General features: G+C 36.2%; 2 pseudogenes; both read right to left on the bottom strand.

Moving 5' to 3' along the window:
* Nucleotides 1-511: 511 nt before the first annotated feature.
* LOC149249658 (uncharacterized) lies at nucleotides 512-1,569 on the bottom strand (annotated as a pseudogene).
* Nucleotides 1,570-9,299: 7,730 nt separating this feature from the next.
* On the bottom strand, nucleotides 9,300-20,277 carry LOC149249659 (uncharacterized; annotated as a pseudogene).
* Between the last annotated feature and the right edge of the window lie 521 nt (nucleotides 20,278-20,798).

The raw sequence follows: 20,798 nt of genomic DNA on the forward strand, positions 1-20,798 counted from the left end.
AAAGAAGGGCTTTTTGTAAATCTAAGTAAAAACTGTCAAAATTTATAATTTTAGGTGCTTTAGATATTTTTGATGACCCTGAATTTATTTCCATCATTAAAAACATGATTCAAACACTGTATCTACAAAAAAATTTATATTTTTTTACCAGAATTTCCATCACTTTTAATCTTCCAAACAATTCCTCAACCTCCATAAACTATTCTAAAAAAACATGTGGGAATGTTGGAACACATGCATTGAAATAATTGAGAACTGGAGTTTCTGCCATTGAGAGTTCTTCTGGATATAAGTACGGAGTACAAGTAGAAGAAGAAGAGCTATACTACAGCCATATTTATTGGGAATAATAATAATATATTTGGTTACACAGTTATCCATTAAACCAACAACTTTACTCCGTTATTATGATGGAGTGATGTAACAATCATAATAAGAACAACATTATTGGCTTCAACACGGGATTCCGAGTTATTCATGCTCTAACGGAGAACACATTCCAACCATTCATCTACCTGCGACAGACGATCCCACGACCATCGCCGCGCCCGCTGGTGCAGTCGAGTGCACTGGTGGTGGCATACTGATCATCAGAAGAGGAGGCGAAGCGGGCAACTTTGCAGTCTGCCGCAAAGAGACCAGAAGTTGCATAATTGGATTCCCCTCCCATGACGGGCATGGCCACCCCCATCTTCACAGGGCTTCGGTATTCTGCCCCATATGTCTGTCCAAGCACACCGTTCACACTGGGGCTCAGAGAATAGAACTTGAAGCTCAGCTCCAGATGGGCGAAGCAGTCCTCGCCAGCAACGATCCCGTACTTATGGACTCGCGATTCCTCTTCACTGATGGGCACTACTCGAGCGCTAATCTTTACTTTGTCCTCCACTTGAACCACCACAGCATTGGCGTTGTCGGAACGAGTTACATTAAGTCCAGAGGCAGTTGCCCACGTAGCCCCCTCACCTGGAGGAAGAGTTATGGGTTGGCCATCCAAGGCCATGGTGAGCTGGTCCACTGAGTTGTCCCACGTACTAACCTTTTTGGCGCCCAAGTAGAGCTGCCGACCATCATCCAACAGCACTCCAATGGACTGCACCCATGTGAAGTGTCTACCCATTCCCTGGCCTCTCTTGCCAATGAAATGAGCGTTGATGTGGAGATTGGAGTCGGCAATGAGACAGAAATCGTGGTCTTTCTTCCCATGGAAATAGAACATGATGCCGTCCCCTCCAATGAAGCGAGGATCCTGGCACACACCTCCAGGCTTATCGCAGGCTGCATCACATTCACCACTACCAATATTAATAATCTCATTCAACATTAAAGAGAATATACTAGGTATGCTAAAATTGGTCGATAATATTACTTACGACAAACAGTCTTGCAGGTCTTGCAGTCCATGTGGCAGTTCTATGGACATTGAGCAGGGCAATCATATTCATATCCATAGCATCTATTGTACGATTTATCCGTGCATTTTGCTTTGCCTGCTGCAGACACTGCGTTCACCATGACCATCAAGCAAATGGCAATAGCAACAACAGTCATTAACTTATTTGCAGCCATGATCGATCGATTGAAGAAGGTCCTTGCGTCGCTTCACTGCGCTGCTGTGATGATCTTCTTCGATGTCAATTGCATTTTATAGCTGGTTCGGCTTGAGGTAGCGGGTGGAATCAAATATTTGTTCCACTACTTCAGCGTCACGTTAATGTATTATAATATATCTATCTGTATAGATGCATGCAAGCATGTGCACAGCTCATAACTTAAATCTGCAATGGATGAATCAGGTAAAATTATCTGGTTTATTCGCTTTTGGATTGGAATTGGAACCCTCCGCTTCCATGGCCATGAAGTGTGGCTTTGCTCTATACGATATTGCCTTTTGGAAACATTAGTCCCTTCTTCATCGAAAACAACAAATAAACTAATGGTGTGATATGGAAATTTTAATTTTTCTTTTTCTTTTTCGGTAATAGTGGGGAGTTAATTATGGTTTTTTTTGGGTTAATTATAACAAAGTTTTATATTCTTTGACAATAAAGAACTATATGCATGCAATATGAAATCAAATATAGAATTTCATCTTTTGATAGAGAGTTTTTATTTTTAATCTAAAACATAAAAATATTAAACAAGTCGACAATGCTTTTAGGTTCCTTCTTAATTAACAATGAAAAAGTACCGGACTTTTTAGAATAAATACTTTTCACTAGATTTATTGAAATAAGTGGCTTTAGTTAGAATGCGTTCCTTGTTATTCTTGGGATCAGGAGGGATGCCTAGTTACTTCTAAAAACATCTGAACCTATGATTCATAAAGATCATGCGCTCTTGCATTAGTCCAAGGCTAGGAGGGTGGCCTCCTTGGCTTCATTTATGACAACTAAGACTTTTCCAAGAAAAAATAATAATTGCAATAAAAATATCCACTATATACCCGTATTTATTATAGCAGCCGCATCAGTGCAACATCTCTGCCTATTTGTAAGTCTATGTCTCTCATCAGCAAGCTCCCACTTTGCCTCTATTATTTCATTTGGACCGTTGGGGGATGAGCTCACGGTACCTGGATGCCAAGCTCTCCACTCACCTCTGAGCTCATGAGCATCCATGCTTCCAGCAACAGGCTATGTTACATCAAGCCCTCGTCCTTTGATGGGTATATTATCATGTTAATTAAGAAATTAGGTTAAGAAATTTTCCAAAGGCCGCCTTACGCTGTTAATACTAGGTGGAGGCCATCTAAGGGGCAATGAAATTACGAAGAGTTAGCCTGGAAAAGCATAATAATTTTGTAATTATATTTAAATTTCATTAATAATAAGCACATAAAAACATAATACTTACAATATTTCAAGATTTTTAACCATAGATATTCATCCTCACTTTATCATGGATATTATTAATTTGTAAATAGACTTTGTTACAATACCATGGGCTAATATCACATGTCCACAAACCATCTCTCATTTCACCATCATATATATATATATATATAAACCAACCTAGATCCATTTTAACTCGAGATCCATTGTACCATAGAAATTTAAATAATAATTTTGTAACTATATTTAAATTTCATTAATAATAAGCACATGAAAACATAATATTTACAATATAACAAGATTTTTAACCATAGATATTCATCCCCACTTTATCATGGATATTATTAACTTGTAAATATATTTTGCTACAATACCATGGGCTAATAGCACATGTCCAAAAACCATCTCTCATTTCACCAACCTAGATCCATTTTAACTCCGGATGTATGAAGTTCGGAAATGGATCAAATCTTTAGAGGTGCAAACCTTTTCTCAAGGCACTACACTAAAAAGAGAGGTTTGCACCTTTCCTCAAACCACTGCATTCAAAAAAGAGGTTTGCACCTAGAGAGATTTGATCCCTCTTGACGCTTGATAAATCAAGATGGATATAGGTTAGTTATAAGAGAGATATTTAATTCTTTTACTACTAAATATGGAGTTGACAGATGACATATAAAAATAATATTATTGATATTGTATGATGTGTAATTCATTTTATGTTGAGTTGACATGTAATATTTTAAAAATATATATATTAATAACAAAAAATAGTGTTAATCATAAATAAACCATTTTAATGTCCATATTAAATAGCATAATTTCATATCAACTATATATGGAGAAAAATAAAGTAATTTACACTAAAAAGGATTTGATATATAATATTTTAAAAATATTAATAACAAAAAAAATTAATACCGTTTATAAGTCAAATATTTCAATATGCAAGTTGACTAAAATATTTTAGTGTATATCCTATGGAAACATGTTTTTTTACTTTTAAATATTAAGATGCATATATCAGCATTTGAATAAGGATAATGTGAATCATAAATAAAATATTTCAATCTGAACTATGTATATGTTGTATTAAATTAGTGAATTAAAAAAAATTCTTATAGTTAAAATATGTTATTAGTGTTTTGCTCAAAACCATCATATAATCATCTTAACCACAAATCTACCAAGATTAAAGAGAAATCAAATCTCTTTAGGTGCAAACCATTCCTCAAGTTTTGAGTGAAAAAGAGATTTGCATCTCAAGAAATTTGATCCCTCTAATTAAAAATAGAGCGAAATATTTCAAACTATTTTATGAGGTCAAATATAAAAGATTTAAAAAAAAAAAAAAAATTGAATATAAATGAGTAAGAATAAAGCTTTATGGATGATTAACATTTTAGTATTAGTTTGTATTCTTTACATAAAACCATTCATTACTCAAAAAACAACATGAAAAAATCAATTTGTGTATTTCTCAAATAAATAGAAATGTGTGTGTGGTAATTAAAAAAAAAACATTTTTTCACACTTTTAAAGACCATGGTCCTTAAAATAAAATCGGGTTTCATGAACATAAGAAGAGAATTGTCTCTAAGTTGATTCAAGGATTTCCCAAGTGCCTGCTTGCAACTCTATTTTTTCTTTGAAAAGCATATATGTTTATTTTTTTCTTGTTGTCCCTAAATGTGAACAAAAAAAAGATGATTGAATGTTGATTGCATATTCATGATGTTAATAAAAAATGGTTATAGGGTGAACTTCCTCGAGAGGAAGTCTCCTTTCATCCATTCAATGATTAGAACTAAATGTCCAAAATTTTGAATTAGGTAACTCCTTCCTAATCCATCACAATAACTAGGTGAAGAGTTGTAAGTTCATAGAAATTGTTTAATGTATGACAAAATTCTATATTTGAAGGAGGTCCCTCATCCCACTTCTAGCAAGATTATCCTATAGGGCTCTACCAAAGAAAGCCGAGGGGATTTCTTTATTTATGAGTTCTTATGTTCCTTGTTGTGAGGAGATAAATTGAAATTCAGGGGAAAGCACACATTATGTTAAGGATTTGAGTGATACATTTAAGAGGAAGGTTGTCCACACCCTCAAAAAGTTGAATATTTTTGGCTAGCTAGATTCTCCAAGCCTAAATGAGAGGGAGGGCCTTGTACTTCCTTGTTTCATTATTTTGACATGATTGTCTGAAAGCTTATTCAATGGTGTACACTTTCTAAATAATATGAAGACTTGTTAATTATTCTCTCTCTTTCCAAACTTGTTTCAAATATGAACAAGAAATGATGAAATGAAAATTGGATTTTATATCAAGTTTTCAGAGACAACATCTACTAGGTACTTCAAATCTTTATTTCTATAAAATTCCATAAGTTAAGGCCCTATTATTAAGAATGAGGTTCATAAATATTTTAGATTTAACATAACATCTCAACTTAAAAATTAACTTCCACCACTAAATGGATGGGTTCTCATTTCCTTCTAATGCAAGAGCCTTAAAAACAAACTTTGGTTCATAACACCCAAAGGGATTAAAAGAGATAAATAAGGTTGTCTTCCTCTTCACTAAGTTTCATAAAGCACTTTTTAAGGTATTAATATATGCCTCCCAACTATATCCATATTCCTCCTTAAGACCTAAATCCTCCAAGTGAGTCATTATTGGTGTTGACTGGTTACAAAGGGTCCCCTTCCTATATTATTTAGAGTGTGGTAGTCTATAAACCTAAGTTGTTGTATGAGGGAAGTTGGAATTTGTAGAAATCTTTGATTCTAATTTATAGGTCAAATCCTACTTAAATATTTCCTCCCTTTCCAACATGCCATACCAATTAGTTTCAAATCTAGAAAAATATGAAGTGGTTTCTTTCTAAATGGTATAGATAATAAACAATCTTGTGATGAGGGTCTTACCCAATTCTCAATCAGGTTTGGAGCTAGGTGTTTTTCCTTTATGACCTACACCCATAGCCTATCGCATTGCACATTGAAGTACCCTAGCACATTGTAGTAGCCTCCAAACTTTTTTTTGCAACAAGTTCCTTTGAGAACATGAGGATATTCTTGTCCCTATCCTCCTTTAACATTTTTGCATTACAATTTTCCTCCAGGAGATTAGAGCCCTTCCATTCTTCTCTCTATCTAGAACAAATATAGGATGGGTGCAATTATAATTTCGGTAAAATTTTATACAACTCCTAAAATTTCACATTTCAGGGATTCAGAAAAATCCCATTGACATAGTCGTGCTAATTGAGGTGATTTGGTCTTATTTTTGTTGGATTTAGGTGATCTGGTCTTATTTTGTTGGTTGTGTCGATGATGGGGTGGGTGTACAAGTAATGGATATGACCATTATAGCGATGTGGACACCTTGATTTGAAGAATTAATGGGACATACATAGACACTACTAGCATTGTTGATAGAACCCTTTTTGCACTTTTTTTCTAGACATACATAGACACTACTAGCATTGTCGATAGAACATTTTTTGTGCTTTTTTTCTATCCTGATATATGATATTGTCACTATGGTTCAGCCACAATGGTTTTGGTTTTATATGTTGGTATTAATGCCACTATGGTTCGTCCAATGGTGTTAGATAGCTAATCCTCAGAGTTAAAGATTGGGTTAGTTTGAGTAGTTATTGGAGTCCAAGAAGACCCAGAAACTAATTCAACTATTTCATGTATGTATTAATATGTACACATTGTACATCATTGATAGAGATCAAATTACATTTGATTCTGGTTTCCAGTTTGTGTGTTTTACAGTGGTATTAGAGCGGGTAGTTCATCCACCCTATTAATTGTGCCACTAGTTTTGTGGCCATCCAGAGCATTGGGTAGGAGATGTTGGGGGAGATTCTTAGTTGACCTATTGCACCAGAACGAGCCTGTCTTTGACTCCTTGTTGTGTGTGTTGCTGACTGAATTATTCAAACAAAAGGAGAAAATGGGTATACTTCGTTGTTATTTTTAATGCTAAGTTTTGCGTTGTGTTAAAAGAATGTTTCTAAAATCTTATGGTTGTTGTGGAGTATTAAAGAAAACAACATGGTTGTGCCAATTTTTATTTAAAACAAAAGGAGAAAGGGATCTATATTTTCTTTTAGAGGAGTACTTCACATATTTAAAAATTTCAAAAAGATTTGTTTGAAGAATATTTTGGTTGCTTAGTATATGACTATGTGAGTTCATGTGTATGTCAAGTGAAGTTTAAATTATAAAAATTTTGAGTATAAAATCAAGGAAAGAAAAGGAATTGTGGTTAGAAGAGCTCATTTGGTATGTTAAATATCACAAGGTCACAAGTTCAAATATTTGTGAAGACAATTTTGGAAGATATTTTTCTAGAAGTTGTCACAAGAAGACGACATTTTGTTCACAACAATCTAATAGATTTTTTGTTGAAATTATGTTGTAAAGAAGTGCATTTTTGGTTGAATCTAACACCCGGTTAAATAATTGTAAATTCATCTATATTGGGTGCATTTTCAGTGGTAGCCGACACCTCGTTTTTCAAAATTGATTGCCAGAGAAAATGGACAAAATCGGTGATTCGTTACAATTATTGAACAATTTAATCTCGTCTACTATTCATAATTGTGTCCAAGTCATCAAGGACACACTCTTTGACATCCAAACATGTTTGAAAAATGTTAAAAACAAAATTGAATTCTTGGAGCTAGAGTCTCAATTTCAGCAAGATGAACTACATGAATTACAAAATAAATTATGAACCTATTCTTGTTCATAACAACAGTTTATTTGAGCCTAGTCATCAGAATTATCATAGTAATGAATTGATTTCAAATGAAAATTTGGGTGCAACGGAAATTTATGTTCAGGCAAGTGTATGCGAGAGTCATTTGCATACAAATGTGAAGCCTGTCATTACCAAAAAATTTATAAGACCGTGGGAAGAGATTACTCATAATAAACACAAAACTGGTTTGGGATATAATGTACTGGATGTATCTTTTCACATTCCATATTTTTCTAAACCTATACAATTCTGAAGTGCTCGATTTCCAGATGGTGTTGTTCCAAAACAAGTTGTTGATAGATGCTAACAGTGTAATAGAGTTGTACATGTGAAATATAAATGTTTGATCTTCACCCATATGAGAATTGTGGAAAGCACAATCACCATACAAATAGATGTTCCAGAAAGAAGACTACTGCAAGAGAGTAGTTAAATTTTGGATGGGTAGCTTCTTGGATTGGACGAAAACAACAAAGAATATTTACAGGTCATACCGAAGAATATGTTTGAGAGTGATGACCAACCTTGTAGTAATGAACAATACTTCTCACCCTGTATCCAACAAGGGGGGAATTGTTGATGGTCTACTACAGGTTCTAGTTCGAGATGTCAAGTTTGTTTGAGATGTCAAGCAAGCTTGAGTTAGAGTTGAGTTGATTAAGTTATTAAACAAGCACTTCCATACTTATATTTTTTTGAGTAACTAATATGATAGTTCTAGAGTTTTTCATCACCTTAAAACCACATTTTTTGTTGTTCTGAGAACTTCTATGAAGGTTCTAGAGATGGTGTTGGTTGAGACCTTGAGTTCTCCCATATTGGTTTTTGGTCATCCTTACAAACCATTTCTTGAGAGACATTCAACTCTTGGTTGAGATTCATTTTTTCATTTTGAGCTCTCATTCTTGGACTTTGCTACATCCCTTCGGATTAAGGAGAGAATTTTAGATAGCTAATCCTCAGGGTTAAAGATTGGGTAAGTTTGAGTAGTTATTGAAGTCCAAGAAGACCCAGAAACTAATTCAACTATTTCCTATATGTATTAATATGTACACATTGTACATCATTGGTAGAGATCAGTATACATTTGATTTTGGCTTCCAATTTGTGTGTTTTACAAATGGATCTTTGGGTTGGCTTCTGTTAGATTTGTTATTGTTATCTAATAAAGTTTCCTTTCCACACTAGAGCGTATCGTTAGGCATTGACCCGATATAGGGTCTGAATTTGTATATTGAAAAGATAAATTGTAACATGGGGAGGCTGTCTATGGACTTTTGGATGTAAAATGAAGTTAGAATGTGTGTGCTTCAGTTTTATCTTTTAGTTATTTGTGGAAAATAGATCTTCTATGTAAACAACCTTTATTAATATAAATTAGTTTGGTTTTTCTTGGTCGAAAAAAGGGCAAAGGACACATTACATGTAGGACTGTTGTTCAAGAAAGAGATGCACATACATATTTATTTGTAGAAATATATGTACTTACATGGTGACTTGTTATAACGTAATATAGATAAAACTATTTTCTTATGACGTAACATCTTGAAAATCATCCTAGGATGACGTGATGTAACAACTATCATATTATCAATAATTTTGGCTACACCATGGAATTACGAATTATTCATGGTGAAGGGGAACACACTCCTAATCCTCATCATTACTATCACACTCATTCATCTACCTACAGAAGATGGTCCCACGACCATGACCCCTTTTTTGCAATCAAGTGCACTAGTGATGACATATTGATCGCCATAAGAGGAGGCGAAGTAAGAAACTTTGCAGTCTAGCGTGAAGAGACTGGAAGTCACATAATTGGATTCCCCTCCCATGATGGGCACCACCACACCCATCTTCACCGGGCTCCTATATTTTGCTCCATATGTCTGTCCAAGCACACCGCTCACATTGGGACTGAGGGAGTAGATGATCAAGTGCAAAGAAAAAGCTCAAAATTCAAAGTTATTGGATTGGTGTGGAACTTGGATGATCGTGTAGTGCTCGTCATCCTGAATGTGGCGCAACTCATTTCGAGTGAAACGGTCTTTGTATGACTCCATAAATGAATTCTATTCACTTTCCCAAATAGGCGAATTTTCAAAAAAATGGACAACCTAGTCAGCAGTCCGTACTGCTAATGTGGCACTGACTGGGCAGGTTATATGGTTGTTGAATTGGTCAACAGGCTCCTCGACGAATGATATCATTCCAAGTGGCACATTCTTATTGGTCAGATTTCTATGGTTTTGATTGGTTGAAGGAGTGGTCAACCAGCTGGAGGCCGCCACGTGGCAGCCTGGGAGGCCACCAAAAGTTTTGTTATAGTCTAAGCGGAGGCAGCGGGGGTCGAACCTGCCACCTCCCAATGCTAATCCAAAGTCTTCGCCAATACACCATACACCATGTCGCTTAACCTTATAGTTTGTGCATTCTATTTAATGAAAGGTTGTCATGTTGTTTGGGGGGAGGGTCATCCCATGGAGCCAACCCTTAGTTATATGTCGTGCACATGACCACCACGGAGGAGGAGTGGGTGCCCGACCGGCGGGGGTAAGCCATTGGCCTTAACTTTGGGCACGTGGCCATAGTTTTCGGAACTTAAGCGTTAGCGGGCATTTTAACTGTCTGACAATTTCACCCAATTTTTGATGAAATTGTCACTCTGTTAGCGCGCTTTGCGGGCCAAATTGTAGGATGATGCTGGATTTTGGGGAATTTATGGAGTGATTAGAAAAATATCGGTAAAGGCCATAACTTCTTCAATTTTTTACCAAATTAGGAGTAGAAAGAGGCTACACAGGAAGTTTGGGAATTTTGGAGCCATTGGAATAGGTTTCAAAGCATTCTGAGCATTGTAAACTGATGTATTCATATTTTTTAGCATAATAGAGAGGGTCAATCCATTGGAAGCTAGACCAAGGAGACGTAGCCCAGGAGGGGTGAACTCCTTCATCATGTGCTATTGTGATACCTTTTATGGTGATGTTTATGTCTGTCATTTTTTGTTGTTCAATCATTTGTTTATGTTAATTTGCACATAAAAATTACATAAAAACACTCAAAAACCCATGTTTAAACTTGAAAACAATCACATGAATCCTCAAGCATATTTAAGATAATCTGAAAAGCAATTTGAGCACAACAAAACTAATTTTCTTAATCAAATCAAGTTTGGTATCAGAGCTCTTGGTTTTATTTGTTCAAGAAGGATTTAACTATTTTTCAAGTTTATGTCATGCTTACAAGGTTAAAACTCAAAAGAGGAGAAGGGAAACCAATTGAAAGCCTTGAATTTGGGTCAAAGGGAAGAAGGGCAAGGTTACCACAATATCAAACACCAGTTCTTCCTCAAGTTGCAGTTGAGACTCCAGTGAGCATGTCTCATGAACGAGAGCCTACAATGAAAGAGGATGAGAAGGTCTTCAGGAAGGATTTCTTTGATATGATAGAGATGGTGAAGGTCCTCTATGAAGAGATGAATACTAGATTGCAAGGTGAAAGCTCAAAACCTCCCAAAGGATAAGGTTCTTCAAGAGGAGGAGGTAATGGCAATGGAGGTAAACCTCCACCCTCTCCACCATCTTCTTCATCTTCTTCTTCACAGGCTTCTTCACCCTCTTCCACTAACACAACCCTTACTCATACTCATTAACATACCTCAAAAGGAACTGGTAAATCACCCTTACTAAAACTTGATGTTAAATTTGAACTACCCGTGTATAATGGTGAAGTGAATGCAGAGAAGCTTGACAATTGGGTTTATTAGTTGGAGGTCTATTACAGAATTCAAAACCTTCAAGGGGATGACATAAAGATTCAGTTAGCTTCCTTGAGGATGGAGGGTGCAACATTAGTGTAGTGGGAATCAAAGACACAAGAGGAGATAAAAAAAACATGGTAAGATCTCACTTTCTTGGTTTGATTTCATTGCTACAATTAAAAGAAAATTCTACCCTCTAGCTTAGCCATCATGAATTGACATAACTTTAGACAACTTAAAGGTCAAAATGTGAAAGATTACACCCAAGAATTTAGAAAAATGTCTCTAATGTTAGGTGTAGACTTGAAATCACAAGACATGTTGCTGAAGTACATAGGGCATTTACACAGTTACCTTAGGCATACTATCCTAATGTTTAATCCCAATAATATAGATGAGGTGTGTGTGCAAGCCACTCATCTTGAGGCAAGAGGGAAAAACACTCCAGAAGAGGGTAGTAAAAAGCCATTTAAGGGTAAAGGAAAAGAAAAGGGTTTCAAAGGGAAGGGAAAGAAAAATGCATCTATCAAGAAGGAAGGAGAGAAATTAACATGCAAACATTGTTCCAAAGAGGGTCACGATGAATCTCATTGTTGGAAGCTTCATCCCAAAATGAAACCAAAGAAATTCAACAACAAGGGAAAACAAAAGACAACTGCAACCACTCAACAGGATTTGGGATCTGATTCGGGTGATGAAACTAAAATTACAGCCATGGGTATGAAAGGAAAAGAATCCATTGCTAGCACTAGTACTTCAAATTCACAAAATGAAACTCCCAACGGAAAGAAGAGGATATCAATTTTTCACATAAGGGTGATCTCAAAACATAGCAAAATTGATACACTTTTCGATAGTGGCTCTCAAGCCAATCTTATCTATGAAAACATTGTCAAAATTTTAAACTTGGAAACCATTCCACATCATAAACCATATCCACTTGGATGGGTGTGTGACAATGCACAATTGCAGGTAACTAGAAAGTGTAAACTAAAATTCGTCATTACTGCAAATTTCATAGATGAAGTGGAACTTGATGTTGTTCCATTAGACATATGTGGTATAGTTTTGGGCAATCTGTATCTCTATGACAGAAAATCTATCTTCCATATACATGAAAACAAATACCATTTGTTCAAAGATGGAGTAGAATATATTATGAGAGCTCATAGCAAGAAACTAAATCTTTCACTTGTTAATGCAGGGCAGATGAAAATACTAGAGAATTCAAGTAAGAATTTTGTGCTTCTAATGATAAAACCCAATAATGATGTTGATAATGAAGCTTTTAAAGGTTTTGATTCAAGATTGAAATATGAATTGGTTGATGTAGTTAACCAATATGATGATATGTTTCAGGAACCAAAAGGATTGCCTCCCAAGAGAGGAATCCAACATTAGATATAGTTGCAGCAAGATAGTCCTCTTCCTAACATTGGCATGTACACGATGTCAGTGATGGAAAGTGCAGAAATTAAAAAGAAAAATTAACATTTGTTGGATAAAGGGATCATTATGCCATCTTCATCGCCATGTATTTCACCTATTGTTTTGGTGCCAAAGAAGGATGGAACATGGCACGTGTGTGGACTTCCATGCATTGAACAAGATTACGGTAAAGAACTGTTACCCACTGCCTATAATAGATTATTTACTTGATCAATTGAAAGATGTAAAGTATTTTACTAAGTTGGACTTAAGGAGTGGCTACCATCAAATTAGAGCTGCTCAAGGAGACATTTAGAAGACAACATTCAAAACTAAACAAGGTTTGTTTGAATGGCTAGTTATGCCTTTTGGTTTATGTAATGCTCCTGCTACCTTCATGCGTGCGATGAATGATGTGTTGAGGCAATTTCTTGATGAGTTTGTTATAGTCTACTTAGATGACATCTTAATTTTCAATAAATCTCGTGATGAAAATGTCATGCATGTGAGAAGAGTACTTGATGTCTTAAAGAAAGAACAATTGTATCTAAAGATGTCAAAGTGTGAGTTTGGAAAAACTTCTTTATTTTACTTGGGTCATATTGTTTGAGGAGGTGAGTTAAAAATATATCCCTCTAGGGTTGATGTCATTTTGAATTGGCCAAGGTCCAAGACAGTTACTGAGGAAGAAGTTGTTTGGGAGCAACCCAATATTGGAGGAAATTCATTGCTAACTTTTCTTCTATAGCAACTCCTTTGCATGCATTGACAAGTGTGAAAAAGGTTTTCCGGTGGGGAGGCAAATAGAAAAAGGCCTTTAATACATTGAAGGAAAAGATCAGTTCAGTTCCAGTACTTTCACTTCTAGACTTGAGACAGTCATTTGAGATTCAGACTGATGCTAGTGACTATGCCATGGGTGCAGTCCTCATGCAACATGGTAAGCCTATGTTTTCATTCGGAAAGTTCCAATGGTGTAGTGATTAATTATCCTACATATGACAAGGAATTGTATGCATTGGTGCAAAGTGTGAAAAAATGGAAACACTACTTGATGGGTAAGGAAACAATCATTCACACTAATCATCAACCATTGCAATACTTGCAATACCAATCAAAGTTGTAGCAATCAAGGCATTTCCGATGGATGGGTTTTCTTCAAAATTTCCACTTGGTAATCAGTTATAAGAAAGGTATCTACAATAAAGTTGTTGATATGCTTTCTAGGCCTATTATTAGTGTAGCTACTTTACTCAAGCATAATTCTGTTTTCCATGAAAGTTATATTGATCAATATGCATTAGACAATGACTTTCAGGATGTTTATGCAATCTTGAGTCAAGGTAACCAAGTAGAGGAATTGGATTATCATTTGCATGATAACTTTTTGTACCATCTTGGCAAGCTTTGTATTACATAGGGAGAAAGAGTCAACATCATAAGAGAGGCACATACTTCTCTTATTGCTAGTCATTTTAGTGTAAGTAAGATGGTGGCAAATCTACAGAGGTATTGTTATTCGCCTCGTATGCTTGAAAGTGTGTCACGTTTTATTAAAGGATGTTCATTATGTGCAGTCAATAAGCCTATAAATAGGAAGTTAGGATTGTACACACCACTTTTGATTCCTTCATGACCATGGGAGAGTGCTTTTATGGATTTTGTAGGAGGTCTTCCATTATCAAAAAGAGTTCATGATTATTTGTATATAGTTGTGGATAGGTTCAACAAAATGTGTATTTTGATGCCATGTAAAAGGCAAGTTACAGCTGAACAAACTGCTCAATTATTCTTTCAGAATGTATGGATGCATTTTGGATTGCCCGCATCCATTGTTAGTTATCCAGATTCTCACTTTGTTGGGAATTTTTCGTGAAGATTGTGGGGATTCATAGACACCAAATTGGAAAAGAATACAACATTTCATCCTAAGTTGTGGCATGAACATTTTCACTATTTCAACATGCTTACAATCAGACCAAGCACTCTTCAACTCAAACATCGCCATTTGAGGCATGTTTTGGATACTTGCCTAAGTCTCCTTTGGATTTCATTTTTGGAAAATATGTTGCTATTGATGGTCATAGTGACATAGACAAACTAAGAAGTTTCATTGAACAAATCCAATTGTTACACCAAAGAGTTCAAGAATAGCTTGAAAAGAGCCAAGACAAGTACAAAGCAAGGCACGACAAGCATCATGTAGATGACAAGTTCTAAGTCGGTGATGAAGTTTGGCTTCACATTAGAAAAGAGAGGCTCCAAGGAGAAGGTAAAAAATTGAAACCAATTAGATATGGCCCATTCAGAATTTTGGAAAAGATTGGTAACAATGCCTTTAGGTTGGATTTGCCTTCATATATGCAAATTTATGTTGTTGTTAATGTTAAGAACTTAAGGTTGTATGAGCCTCCTTTTATAGAAGGCCAAGGAGAAAATGTCCAAATTCCTTCCATTAAGGATTTTTCTCATGAATACCTTGATGAACTATAACAAGACACCATTCTTGATAGAAGAACAAGGTCTTCAAAATGAGGGAATGTGGATTACCTTCGAGTGGGGCTCAAGGGAACAAATCCTTCAAAGGCCAAATGGATTGATACTAGAAAGGTGAGGGAATTGTACCATCACCTACTAGATAACTAAAAGTGATCTTTTGGGGTCCAAAAGGCTTCTAGTGGGGACAAATGGTCAGATGCAAAAAAAGAAAAACTCAAAATTCAAATTTGTTGGATTGGTGTGGAACCTAGACGAGCATGTAGTTCTTGTCATCTTGAATTCGATGCAACTCATTTAATGCGAAACAGACTCTGTATGACTCCAGAAATGTGTTATGTTCACTTTCCTAAACAGACAAATTTTCAAAAAAATGGATAGCCCAATCAGCAATCCGTACTGCTGACGTGGCACTGACTGGGTAGGTTATATGGTCATTTACTTGGTCAATGGGATCCTCAGTGAATGATATCGTGACAAGTGGAACATTATTATTGCTTAGATTTCTATTGTTTTTATTGGTTGAAGGAGTGGCCAACCATAGCTGACAAGTGGCTCAGCTGGTGGCCACCACGTGGCAGCCCAAGAGGCCACCAAAAGTTTTGTTATTGTTTGGGCAGAGGAAACATGGGTCAAACCCATGATCTCCCAACGTTAATCCAAAGTCTCCACTAATACACCATACACCATGTCGCTTAACCTTATAGTTTGTGCATTCTATTTAATGAAAGGTTGTCACATTGTTTGGGAGGAGGGGCAGCCCATGGGGCCAAGCGACCACCATGGAGGAGGAGTGGGGGCCCGACCGATGGGGGTGGGCCATTGGCCTTAGCCTTGGGCACATGGCCCCCCACGTGGCCACATGTTAGGCCCCTATACTACTAGTGTAACCCCTTATTGTTATTAGTATAACCGACTTATTATATTGATGTACCCATGTAGTGCCCATATTGTTACTATTGTGCCCCATAGAAGCCCACTATTGTTATTATTGTGCCCTTACATTATTATTGTTATGTCGACTCTGATTATGTTATGACCCCTTAGACTCCTATATATAGAAAGGAGGTCTTTTCATTCGTATCATCTAAGAATTGTTCATTTATGTAATGTAAAGGAGGTTGCCCCCTTGAAGAGGCTGAATTCTAAGGCGTTGATCTATCTTTTCTATCTTTTCTTGAGCTGGTTTCATAACATTTGGTATCAGAGCTTTGGATTCTAGGGTTTCGCTGCTCCAAACTGGTCATCGTGGAATTTTCGCTATAAATTTTTTTCTGCGATGTTTCAGAAGTTGCAAAAAAAACCCATTTGAGAAGAAATCACGTTGAACCTCGGCTCCGAATTTCAGAGCATTTCGCGCTACATTTGCGGAGATATGATTTTAGGAAGTTGGTCGTTTTGCAGACTCCTGAATTTCATTCCAAATAGGTGACCTGGCGAAAATTGTCATAGCTTTCTCTTTGGGGATTGGATTGAAATTTCGTAAGAAGGTGCAGACAGAGGATAGACTGTAGTTTTTTGTATGCATTTTTCAGATCCAAAGGTCGAAATAGTGACACGTGGCACTTCATACAATTTCGCACTTCTGGAAAGATCTATAATCAGGTCATCTTGGGAGATTGTGCATAAATCTTTCTTGGAAAATCCAATTTGGATCAGACTGGTGGCATTGGAAAGAGGACACAGAGGGCTACTATAGATCACAATTTCAGAACTTAAAGATCTGAAAGTACAGAGTTACAGTCGTTTCAAGGTCGAGCTCCTAAAATCAAGAAAAAGCAAGATGAGGAAGTTTGATGGCAAGGATCCGGTAAATTGGATACTTCAGATGGAGAAATATTTTGATCTACATGGTGTACAACTGTTACAAAATGTATGTATTGCATCTTCATATTTAGAACCAGATCAATTTTTATGGTACGAAGGGCTTTGTTCTCGTAAACAACTTGTTACATGGTCAATTTTCACGGAGGAAATGATAGCACATTATGAGGATACAAAGAGCAACACCTTCTTTAGAGAAACACCACAACAATTGGAAAGAGTAAAAGGGCTTTGTGACATAGTGGAAAGAAAAATTATGGAAACCAGGAAGCGTACCCCTCACAACCTACAAGGGTTACACCACAACAATTGGAAGAAAAAAGAGAAAAAGGGCTTTGTTACAATTGTGATAGCAAATGCACTAAAGGTCATAAGTGTGCTGAGAAGAAATTATTTTACATAGAATATGAAGAGGAGGAAGAAAAGGATCAAGAAACATCAAAAGAAGAAGATATACGCCAGGACCCCACCCCAGAGAAAGAAGAAATGAATCAAACCATATCTTGTAAAGCATTGGCAAGAATTACCACTCCTCAAACTCTCAAGATAGAAGGACATATCAAGAAGAAAAAGGTGCAAGAAGTGAAAGATCACATTGAGAAAGAAGAAATGAATCCAACCATATCTTGTAATTCATTGTTTGAAATTACCACTCCTCAAACTATCAAGATAAATGGACGTATCAAGAAGAAAAATGTTCAAGAAGTGAAAGATCACATCAAGCATCAAGAAATGAATCTGACCATATCTTGTAAAGGATTGGAAGAAATTACCACTCCTCAAACTCTAGAGATAGAAGGACATATCAAGAAGAAAAAGGTTCAAGCAGTGAAAGATCACATCGAGCATCAACAACAAGTTCTCCAACTTTTAAAGGATAACACCACTTCGGTGCAAAATCAAACGAAACAACAGGGAGATCAACATCGTAGTGAAAAATGTTTTGATGTAGGTGATTGGGTATTTTTATTGCTACATCTCAAGCAAGCTATTTATGACAAGGAAATGTTGGCAATACTACATGCACTTAAAAAATGGCAACCTTACCGAATGGGAAGACTCTTCAAGGATGAGGATGTGGAAGCATTGTTTTGTGCTATTTATATTATCCAACCAGATTGGATAAACGAAGAAAGGGATGAATGGAAGAAGGACGAAGAAGTATGGCCACTTATTCAAAAGTTGCAAAAGATCCCAATTCAAACAATATTGCCAGAAATTGAAGAGGAAGGAAAAATCATATTGGAACCTGGAGCAGTCACAGAAACAAGAATTCGACAGCTACGAAATCGATCAATTTCAGAGTATCTCATCAAGTGGAAGAACTTACCCGCTGAATATTCCACATGGGAGGACAAGAATTTTATACAAAAGCATCAAGAACTACTCAAGCGTTGAGGACAACACTTTTTGAAGGAGAGGGACATGTTAGGCCCCTATACTACTAGTGTAACCCCTTATTGTTATTAGTATAACCCACTTATTATATTGATGTACCCATGTAGTGCCCATATTGTTACTATTGTGCCCCATAGAAGCCCACTATTGTTATTATTGTGCCCTTACATTATTATTGTTATGTCGACTCTGATTATGTTATGACCCCTTAAACTCCTATATATAGAAAGGAGGTCTTTTCATTTGTATCATCCAAGAATTGTTCATTTATGTAATGTAAAGGAGGTTGCCCCCTCGAAGAGGCTAAATACTAAGGCGTTGAGCTATCTTTTCTTGAGCTGGTTTCATAACACCACAATTTTTAGAACTTAAGCGTTAGCGGGCATTTTAATTTTCCAACAATATCATCCGTTTTTCGGCAAAATTGTCACTCTGTTAGCACACTTTGCGGGTGAAATTGTAGGATGATGGTGGATTTTGGGTAATTTGCGGTGTGATTAGTAGAATATTGGGAAAGGCCACAACTTCTTCAATTTTTTACCAAATCAGGAGTATAAAGAGGATACACGGGCATTTTTGGGCATTCTTGAGCAATTGGAATAGGTTTCAAAGAATTATGAGCATTGTAAACTGATGTATTCACACTTTTTAGCATAATAGAAAGGGCCAAGCCATTGGAAGTTGGACCAAAGAAACGTAGCCCAAGAGGGATGAACTCCTTCATCATGTGTTGATGTGATATTGTTTATGGTGATGTTTATTTCTGTCATTTTTTTTTTGTTTAGTCATTTGTTTATGTTAATTTTCACATAAAAATTACATAAACACACTCAAAAAAACCATGTTTAAACTTGAAAAAAATCACATGAATCCTCAAGCATATTTAAGATAATCTGAAAAGGAATTTTAGCGTAGCAAAACTAATTTTCTTAATTAGATCAATAGAACTTAAATCTTAGCTTCAGATGGGCGAAGCAATCTCTTCCAGCAATGACTTTGTAATTATGGACTTGCGACTCCTCTTCACTAATGGGCACCACATGGGCGCTAATCTTCAACTTCTTGAAGCACCACTTCATTGGTGTTTTCAGAACAAGTTACATTAAGTACAGAGGTAGTTTCCCACATAACCCCCTCACTAGGAGGATGAGTTATGGTTTGGCCATCCAATGCCATGGTCAACTAGTCCACTGAATTGCCCCACGTACTCACCTTTTTGGTTCCCAAGTAGAGTTTTCAACCATCATCCAACAACACTCCAATGGACTACACCCACGTGAAGTCTCTACTCATTCCTTCACCTCTCTTTCCAATGAAATAAGCGTTAATGTGGAGATTGGAGTCAGAAATGAGACATAAATCATGGTCTTTCTTTTTGTGGAAATGGAACATCATGCCATCCCCTCCAATGAAATTAGGATCCTAGCGCATGCCTCCAAGCTTGTCGCAAGCTACATCACATTCACCACCACTAATATTAATAATCTCATTCAACATTACAAAGAATATACTACTAGGTATACTAATGAATAACATTACTTACGAAAAACAATCTTGCAAGTCTTGTAATCCATGTCATAGTTATATGGAAAGTTAGAAGGACAATCATATCCATATCCATAGCATCACTTGTACCATTTATTCTTGTATTTTTCTTTGCCTACGGCAGACGTTGCATTCACCATAAGCATGAGGTAAACAACAATAACAAAAACAACAACGCTCCTTAACATATTTGCAGCCATGATAGATGGATCTAGTAATTGCAAGGATTTGTGGTCCTTGCTTCGCTTCACTACATTGGTGTGATTATTTTCTTCGATATCAATTGCATTTTATTGTTGGTGATGCTTGAGGTAGAGGGTGAAATCAGAAAGAAATCATAGATGTGATCACACGTGATTATTTTTCTATTACATATTAATCACACAACTGTAAAGCATATATAATATTTGTGAGATCCAACAATTTCTATTTTGAGAGATTGTTGTTGAGAAAATATCTCAACTGTCCAATCTGCTCAACAAACCAATCTTACCCAATTTCTAAACTAAAAATTATTCCAAGTTCCCCCCTTAATGCTTACATTATTACATAAGTCGCAAATTACATATAAATCATATCAAGACTAACATGGTCTTCATCAACAATTATGTTCATTCTGGGATCTCCCAGACATTGCTATTTTTCATCACCACATAAGCGATCACTTGATCTTCATTTGAAGCATACTTGCCTCTGACCATCGTTGAGAAGCTTTTTAGAA

Source organism: Pinus tabuliformis, chromosome 7 (genome assembly GCF_031772625.1).
Source record: "Pinus tabuliformis cultivar Carrire ecotype Pingquan chromosome 7, CPIR1, whole genome shotgun sequence".
Classification (NCBI taxonomy): domain Eukaryota; kingdom Viridiplantae; phylum Streptophyta; class Pinopsida; order Pinales; family Pinaceae; genus Pinus; species Pinus tabuliformis.